The following is an 8,810-nucleotide window of genomic DNA, read 5'->3' on the forward strand; positions in this document are numbered from 1 at the left end:
ACCATGGCCCTCCAAGGTGCGCAGCATGGCGTGCACGAAGTCGGAGCCCGGTTTGCCCCGGGTGCGCACCTCGCGTGCACCTTCGCCAGGGTGGGCACCTCGGTGCGCACACCTTCTCAATGTTTTCTTGCCTTTTCTGGAAATTGGTGAAGGCAGCGCATCAAAGGTGCGCACCTCGGTGTGCTCCGAGGTGCGAACCCGAGAGCGCTCCGAGGTGCCCACGAAGTCGAAAGTCGGGTTAATTGCATTGTTTTCCCCGGGTGCGCTCCGAGGTGCGCAACATCGGTGCGCACCAAGGAGGGCTCCGAAGTGTGCTCCAAGGTGCGCACGATTCGGAGCTCGGTTTGCCCGGGGTGCGCACACCTTGGCTGGGTTGCGCACCCTTTGTGCGCTCCAAGGTGCGCACGAAGTCGGAGCTCGGTTTGCCCCGGGTGCGCACCTTCGCCAGGGTGCGCACCTTGATGCGCACGCCTTGGCTGGGCTGCGCACCTTGGTGGGCGCCATGGTGCGCACCTTTCGTGCGCTCCAAGGTGCGCACGAAGTCGGAGCTCGGTTTGCCCCGGGTGCGCACCTTGGTGGGCGCCATGGTGCACTCCGAGGTGCCCAAGATTGGTGCGCACCAAGGAGCGCTCCGAAGTGCGCTCCAAGGTGCGCAGGTGCGCGCGAAGTCGAAAGTTGGGTTAATTGTCCGGTTTGCCTCGGGTGCGCACCTTGCGTGCACCTTCGCCAGGGTGGGCGCCTTGGTGCGCACACCTTGGCTGGGCTGCGCACCCGGGCGCGCACACCTTGGCACCCGCGTTTCCTTCATTTTAAATTTTTTTTTTTTACAATCTCTCAAGTGGGAAATTCTATAATCTCAACTTTTTTTGCCTTTTCAGGAAACTTTTGAATGGAGCGCATCATTGGTGCGCTCCGAAGTGTGCTCCAAGGTGCGCACCTCTGGTGTGCTCCAAAGCTCTCTCTAGCTGCGTGCACCTGCCCCGGCCGCGCACCCGGCCCCGCCCAGCTTCGCTCACCTGTCCCGGGCGTCTGGTGCGGAACCTTAGAGTAAGAAACATCACCGTGCACCTTGGCCAACGTGCGCGACTCGACCGAGCGCGCACTGGCCGAGGTGCACACCGATTTCACCTGGGTGCGCGCGCAGCACCTCGGGCGCACCGGGGTGCGCGCACAACGCCCGGGTTGCACCGTGGCCTGTGTGCTCGGGGCGCCTCGGGTGCGCGCTCGGTGTCGCCCCCGCGCGCGCGGTAGTGCGGGCAGCGCACCCCGGCCCGGCCCGGCCCCGACGAGAACGCAAACGGGCAAAAGGTTTATTCAAATAGCATTGCGACGCCCGGCGAAAAACTAAAAAAGGGTGCAACACCGGGACTTCCCGGGAGGTCACCCATCCCAGTACTACTCCGGCCCAAGCGTGCTTAACTGCGGAGTTCTGATGGGATCCGGTGCACTAACGCTGGTATGATCGCACCCGTTATGAGCTTGTCGCAGTGTGTACTTAGCAAACCGCGACCCACGTGCGAATCCACCCCGGCCACCCACCCCCGTCGAGGTGCACACCCTCCCTCGCGAAGTGCGCCCCGTTCGCCAAGTGTGAGCCCTGCCCGGGTGCGCGCACCTTGCTAGGGCGTCGGGTGTGCACCCGGCCCGGCCTACGTGCGTGCACCTGGACGGGGCGTCGTGTGCGTGCAGTGTCCCGTCTGCAACGCGGTGCCCACACACCACCTCGGGCGCAACGACCTGCGCTCACATGTGGGCCGAGTGCACCTTGGTGCATGTTCGGGGCGCCTCGGGTGCACGCTCGATCTTGCCCCGGTGCACCAAGGCGCTCGGTTTGCCCCGGGTGCGCACTTGGTGCAAGGTGGGCACCCAAAATAGGGATCAAGCACCAAAACACAAGTTTCGGGATGCAAAATGGGACCCAAGGACCACAAATGCGTTCCAAGACCCATGATGGGTCCACGAGAACAAAAATGTGTTCCGAGACTTAATAAACAAATATTGGGTTTTAGGAGAAGAAACATGCTCTGATGCCCAAAACGAGAATCGACCCCGAAAAGGCCACAGGCCAAAAGTGGGATGCGAGACAAAAAAAAATGGGACCCGAGGACCAAAATTGGGTTCCCAGGTCGAAGACAGGGCAACCGGACAAGAAACGACCTCTAAGGCTCGAAATGAGTCCCGACGACTAAAACTTGACAAGAAGCACCCATCAGGCACCCAACTCGACACCCATGGGATGCCGACCCACCCGGGCTTCCACCTAGCACACCTTGGCACCCACCCACCCTCGCACCCAACCTCGCACCCAACTTAGCACCTTTGAACCCACATTGGCACTCACCCTGACCCTGGCACCTTGGAACCCACATTGGCACTCACCTTGACCCTGGCACCCACCTTTGCACTCACCTTGGGACCCACCCTGGCTCCCACCTCGGCACCCACCCAGACACCCACCTTGGTTCCTTGGCACCCACCTTGGATCCTTGGCACCCACCCCGACACCCACCTTGGCACGCAACTTGGCTACTTGCCACCCACCTTGGCTCCTTGACGCCCACCCCGACAACCACCCCGTGACCTACCCTGGCTAGGGTTGGTGCACACCCACCCTGGTGCCCACCTTGGCACCCACCCCATGACCCACCTTGGCACGCACCTTAGTACCCACCCCGTTACCCACCCTAGGACCCACCTCGTGACCCACCTTGGCCAGGGTGGGTGCCTTGGTGCGCACAACTTGCCTGGGCTGCACACCAGGGCGGGCTCAAGATGGCACCCGCGTTCCGTTTTTTTCACTATCTTTCAAAACGGAAATTTTAAAATCTCGTTTTTTTTTTTTTTTTGCCTTTTCTGGAAATTAGTGAAGGCAGCGCATCAAAGGTGCGCAATGCTGGTGCGAACCCGGGAGCGCTCCGATGTGTGCTCCAAGGTGCGGCGTGCACGAAGTCCGAGCCCGGCTTGCCCCGGGTGCGCACCTCGCGTGCACCTTCGCCGGGGTGAGCACCTTGGCTGGGTTGCGCGCCCTGGTGCGCACCAAGGAGCGCTCTGAAGTGTGCTCCAAGGTGCGGCGTGCACGAAGTCGGAGCTCGGTTTGCCCCGGGTGTGCACCTCGGGTGCGCACCTCGCGTGCACCTTCGCTGCGGTGGGCACCTTGGCTGGGTTGCGCGCCTTGGTGGGCACCATGCAGTGCACGAAGTCGGAGCCCGGTTTGCCCCGGGCGCGCACCTCCGCCAGGGTGGGCACCTTGGTGCGCACAACTTGCCTGGGCTGCGCACCAGGAAGGGCTCAAGATGGCACCCGCGTTCCGTTTTTTTCACTATCTTTCAGAACGGAAATTTTAAAATATCGTTTTTTTTTGCCTTTTCTGGAAATTAGTGAAGGCAGCGCATCAAAGGTGCGCAACGCTGGTGCGAACCTGGGAGCGCTCCGATGTGTGCTCCAAGGTGCGGCGTGCACGAAGTCGGAGCCCGGTTTGCCCCGGGTGCGCCCTGGTGGGCACCATGGTGCGCACCAAGGAGCGCTCCGAAGTGTGCTCCAAGGTGCGGCCTGCACGAAGTCGGAGCCCGGTTTGCCCCGGGCGTGCACCGCGGGTGGGCACCTTGGTGCGCATGCCTTGCCTGGGCTGCGCACCAGGGCGGGCTCAAGATGGCACCCGCGTTCCGTTTTTTTCACTATCTTTCAAAACGGAAATTTTAAAATCTCATTTTTTTTTGCCTTTTCTGGAAATTAGTGAAGGCAGCGCATCAAAGGTGCGCACCTCGCTGCCCACCACGGTGCGCAACGCCGGTGGGCACCCGGGAGTGCTTCGAAGTGTGCTCCAAGGTGCTGCGTGCACGTTGTCGGAGCCCGGTTTGCCCCGGGTGCGCACCTCGCGTGCACCTTCGTCGGGGTGGGCACCTTGGCTGGGTTTGCCCCGGCTGCGCTCCGAAGCGGGGTTATTGGAGCGCCGCCTCTTTTTTTGTCGGAGCATTTGGTGGGGTTTCTCGCATTGGCTCTTCCCAGGCCCGGTTGCCACCCTGGCGCGCACGAAGTCGGAAGTAGGGTTAATTGCCCGGGTGCGCACCTTTGCCAGGGTGGGCACCTTACCTGGGCTGTGCACCAGGGCGGGCTCAAGATGGCACCCGCGTTCCGTTTTTTTCACTATCTTTCAAAACGGAAATTTTAAAATCTCCTCTTTTTTTTGCCTTTTCTGGAAATTAGTGAAGGCAGCGCATCAAAGGTGCGCACCTCGCTGCCCACCTTGGTGTGCTCTGAGGTGCGCACCCGGGAGCGCTACGAAGTGTGCTCCAAGGTGCGGCGTGCACGTTGTCGGAGCCCGGTTTGCCCCGGGTGCGCACCTCGCCTGCACCTTGGCCGGGGTGGGCACCCTGGCTGGGTTTGCCCAGGGTGCGCTCCGAAGCGGGGTTACTGGAGCGCCCCCTCTTTTTTTGTCAGAGCGTTTGGTGGGGTTTCTCGCATTGGCTCTTCCCAGGCCCGGTTGTTGGGTGCGCTCCCACCCTGGCGCGCGCGAAGTTGGAAGTTGGGTTAATTGCCCGGGCGCGCACCTTCGCCAGGGTGGGCACCTTGGTGCGCACACCTTGGCTGGGCTGCGCACCAGGGCGGGCTCAAGATGGCACCAGCATTCCCTTTTTCTCACTATCTTTCAAAACGGAAATTTTAAAATCTCGTTTTTTTTTGCCTTTTATGGAAATTAGTGAAGGCATCGCATCAAAGGTGCGCACCTCGCTGCCCACCTTGGTGTGCTCCGAGGTGCCCACCACGGTGCGCTCCGAGGTGCCCACCACGGTGCGCAACGCCGGTGCGAACCCGGGAGCGCCCCGATGTGTGCTCCAAGGTGCGGCGTGCACGAAGCCGGACCCCGGTTTGCCCCGGGTGCGCACCTCGCGTGCACCTTGGTGCGCACACCTTGGCTGGGTTGCGCGGCCTGGTGGGCACCATGGTGCGCACCAAGGAGCGCTCCAAAGTGTGCTCCAAGGTGCGGCGTGCACGAAGTCCTAGCCCGGTTTGCCCCGGGTGCGCACCTTCGCCGCGGTGGGCACCATGGCGTGCACGAAGTCGGAGCCCGGTTTGCCCCGGGTGCGCACCTCGCGTGCACCTTCGCCGGGGTGGGCACCTCGGCTGGGTTGCGCGCCCTGGTGCGCACCAAGGAGCGCTCCGAAGTGTGCTCCAAGGTGCGGCGTGCACGAAGTCGGAGCCCGGTTTGCCCCGGGTGCGCACCTTCGCCGCGGTGGGCACCCTGGTGCGCACCATGGCGTGCACGAAGTCGGAGCCCGGTTTGCCCCGGGTGCGCACCTCGCGTGCACCTTCGGCGGGGTTGCGCGCCCTGGTGCGCACCAAGGAGCGCTCCGAAGTGTGCTCCAAGGTGCGGCGTGCACGAAGTCGGAGCCCGGTTTGCCCCGGGTGCGCACCTCGCGTGCACCTTCGGCGGGGTTGCGCGCCCTGGTGGGCACCATGGTGCGCACCAAGGAGCGCTCCGAAGTGTGCTCCAAGGTGCGGCGTGCACGAAGTCGGAGCCCGGTTTGCCCCGGGTGCGCACCTCGCGTGCACCTTCGCCGCGGTGGGCACCATGGCGTGCACGAAGTCGGAGCCCGGTTTGCCCCGGGTGCGCACCTCGCGTGCACCTTCGCCGGGGTGGGCACCTCGGCTGGGTTGCGCGCCCTGGTGCGCACCAAGGAGCGCTCCGAAGTGTGCTCCAAGGTGCGGCGTGCACGAAGTCGGAGCCCGGTTTGCCCCGGGTGCGCACCTCGCGTGCACCTTCGCCGCGGTGGGCACCATGGCGTGCACGAAGTCGGAGCCCGGTTTGCCCCGGGTGCGCACCCCGCGTGCACCTTCGCCGGGGTGGGCACCTCGGCTGGGTTGCGCGCCCTGGTGCGCACCAAGGAGCGCTCCGAAGTGTGCTCCAAGGTGCGGCGTGCACGAAGTCGGAGCCCGGTTTGCCCCGGGTGCGCACCTCGCGTGCACCTTCGCCGCGGTGGGCACCTTGGCTGGGTTGGGCACCATTGAGCGCTCCGAAGTGTGCTCCAAGGTGCGCACCATGGCCCTCCAAGGTGCGCAGCATGGCGTGCACGAAGTCGGAGCCCGGTTTGCCCCGGGTGCGCACCTCGCGTGCACCTTCGCCAGGGTGGGCACCTCGGTGCGCACACCTTCTCAATGTTTTCTTGCCTTTTCTGGAAATTGGTGAAGGCAGCGCATCAAAGGTGCGCACCTCGGTGTGCTCCGAGGTGCGAACCCGAGAGCGCTCCGAGGTGCCCACGAAGTCGAAAGTCGGGTTAATTGCATTGTTTTCCCCGGGTGCGCTCCGAGGTGCGCAACATCGGTGCGCACCAAGGAGGGCTCCGAAGTGTGCTCCAAGGTGCGCACGATTCGGAGCTCGGTTTGCCCGGGGTGCGCACACCTTGGCTGGGTTGCGCACCCTTTGTGCGCTCCAAGGTGCGCACGAAGTCGGAGCTCGGTTTGCCCCGGGTGCGCACCTTCGCCAGGGTGCGCACCTTGATGCGCACGCCTTGGCTGGGCTGCGCACCTTGGTGGGCGCCATGGTGCGCACCTTTCGTGCGCTCCAAGGTGCGCACGAAGTCGGAGCTCGGTTTGCCCCGGGTGCGCACCTTGGTGGGCGCCATGGTGCACTCCGAGGTGCCCAAGATTGGTGCGCACCAAGGAGCGCTCCGAAGTGCGCTCCAAGGTGCGCAGGTGCGCGCGAAGTCGAAAGTTGGGTTAATTGTCCGGTTTGCCTCGGGTGCGCACCTTGCGTGCACCTTCGCCAGGGTGGGCGCCTTGGTGCGCACACCTTGGCTGGGCTGCGCACCCGGGCGCGCACACCTTGGCACCCGCGTTTCCTTCATTTTAAATTTTTTTTTTTTACAATCTCTCAAGTGGGAAATTCTATAATCTCAACTTTTTTTGCCTTTTCAGGAAACTTTTGAATGGAGCGCATCATTGGTGCGCTCCGAAGTGTGCTCCAAGGTGCGCACCTCTGGTGTGCTCCAAAGCTCTCTCCAGCTGCGTGCACCTGCCCCGGCCGCGCACCCGGCCCCGCCCAGCTTCGCTCACCTGTCCCGGGCGTCTGGTGCGGAACCTTAGAGTAAGAAACATCACCGTGCACCTTGGCCAACGTGCGCGACTCGACCGAGCGCGCACTGGCCGAGGTGCACACCGATTTCACCTGGGTGCGCGCGCAGCACCTCGGGCGCACCGGGGTGCGCGCACAACGCCCGGGTTGCACCGTGGCCTGTGTGCTCGGGGCGCCTCGGGTGCGCGCTCGGTGTCGCCCCCGCGCGCGCGGTAGTGCGGGCAGCGCACCCCGGCCCGGCCCGGCCCCGACGAGAACGCAAACGGGCAAAAGGTTTATTCAAATAGCATTGCGACGCCCGGCGAAAAACTAAGAAAGGGTGCAACACCGGGACTTCCCGGGAGGTCACCCATCCCAGTACTACTCCGGCCCAAGCGCGCTTAACTGCGGAGTTCTGATGGGATCCGGTGCACTAACGCTGGTATGATCGCACCCGTTATGAGCTTGTCGCAGTGTGTACTTAGCAAACCGCGACCCACGTGCGAATCCACCCCGGCCACCCACCCCCGTCGAGGTGCACACCCTCCCTCGCGAAGTGCGCCCCGTTCGCCAAGTGTGAGCCCTGCCCGGGTGCGCGCACCTTGCTAGGGCGTCGGGTGTGCACCCGGCCCGGCCTACGTGCGTGCACCTGGACGGGGCGTCGTGTGCGTGCAGTGTCCCGTCTGCAACGCGGTGCCCACACACCACCTCGGGCGCAACGACCTGCGCTCACATGTGGGCCGAGTGCACCTTGGTGCATGTTCGGGGCGCCTCGGGTGCACGCTCGATCTTGCCCCGGTGCACCAAGGCGCTCGGTTTGCCCCGGGTGCGCACTTGGTGCAAGGTGGGCACCCAAAATAGGGATCAAGCACCAAAACACAAGTTTCGGGATGCAAAATGGGACCCAAGGACCACAAATGCGTTCCAAGACCCATGATGGGTCCACGAGAACAAAAATGTGTTCCGAGACTTAATAAACAAATATTGGGTTTTAGGAGAAGAAACATGCTCTGATGCCCAAAACGAGAATCGACCCCGAAAAGGCCACAGGCCAAAAGTGGGATGCGAGACAAAAAAAAATGGGACCCGAGGACCAAAATTGGGTTCCCAGGTCGAAGACAGGGCAACCGGACAAGAAACGACCTCTAAGGCTCGAAATGAGTCCCGACGACTAAAACTTGACAAGAAGCACCCATCAGGCACCCAACTCGACACCCATGGGATGCCGACCCACCCGGGCTTCCACCTAGCACACCTTGGCACCCACCCACCCTCGCACCCAACCTCGCACCCAACTTAGCACCTTTGAACCCACATTGGCACTCACCCTGACCCTGGCACCTTGGAACCCACATTGGCACTCACCTTGACCCTGGCACCCACCTTTGCACTCACCTTGGGACCCACCCTGGCTCCCACCTCGGCACCCACCCAGACACCCACCTTGGTTCCTTGGCACCCACCTTGGATCCTTGGCACCCACCCCGACACCCACCTTGGCACGCAACTTGGCTACTTGCCACCCACCTTGGCTCCTTGACGCCCACCCCGACAACCACCCCGTGACCTACCCTGGCTAGGGTTGGTGCACACCCACCCTGGTGCCCACCTTGGCACCCACCCCATGACCCACCTTGGCACGCACCTTAGTACCCACCCCGTTACCCACCCTAGGACCCACCCCGTGACCCACCTTGGCCAGGGTGGGTGCCTTGGTGCGCACAACTTGCCTGGGCTGCACACCAGGGCGGGCTCAAGATGG

At 63.2% G+C, this 8,810-nt stretch overlaps 2 non-coding genes across 2 annotated transcripts; both read right to left on the reverse strand.

Annotated features, from left to right (window-relative positions):
• Positions 1–1,351: 1,351 nt before the first annotated feature.
• Positions 1,352–1,470, reverse strand: LOC131873426 (5S ribosomal RNA). The gene has a single exon (XR_009371381.1). It is a non-coding gene; the product is annotated as a 5S ribosomal RNA (ribosomal RNA).
• A 5,915-nt stretch (positions 1,471–7,385) lies between these two features.
• LOC131873427 (5S ribosomal RNA) lies at positions 7,386–7,504 on the reverse strand. Its single transcript, XR_009371382.1, has one exon. It is a non-coding gene; the product is annotated as a 5S ribosomal RNA (ribosomal RNA).
• Between the last annotated feature and the right edge of the window lie 1,306 nt (positions 7,505–8,810).

The sequence above is a fragment of the Cryptomeria japonica genome, unplaced genomic scaffold (genome assembly GCF_030272615.1).
Source record: "Cryptomeria japonica unplaced genomic scaffold, Sugi_1.0 HiC_scaffold_1708, whole genome shotgun sequence".
Lineage (NCBI taxonomy): Eukaryota > Viridiplantae > Streptophyta > Pinopsida > Cupressales > Cupressaceae > Cryptomeria > Cryptomeria japonica.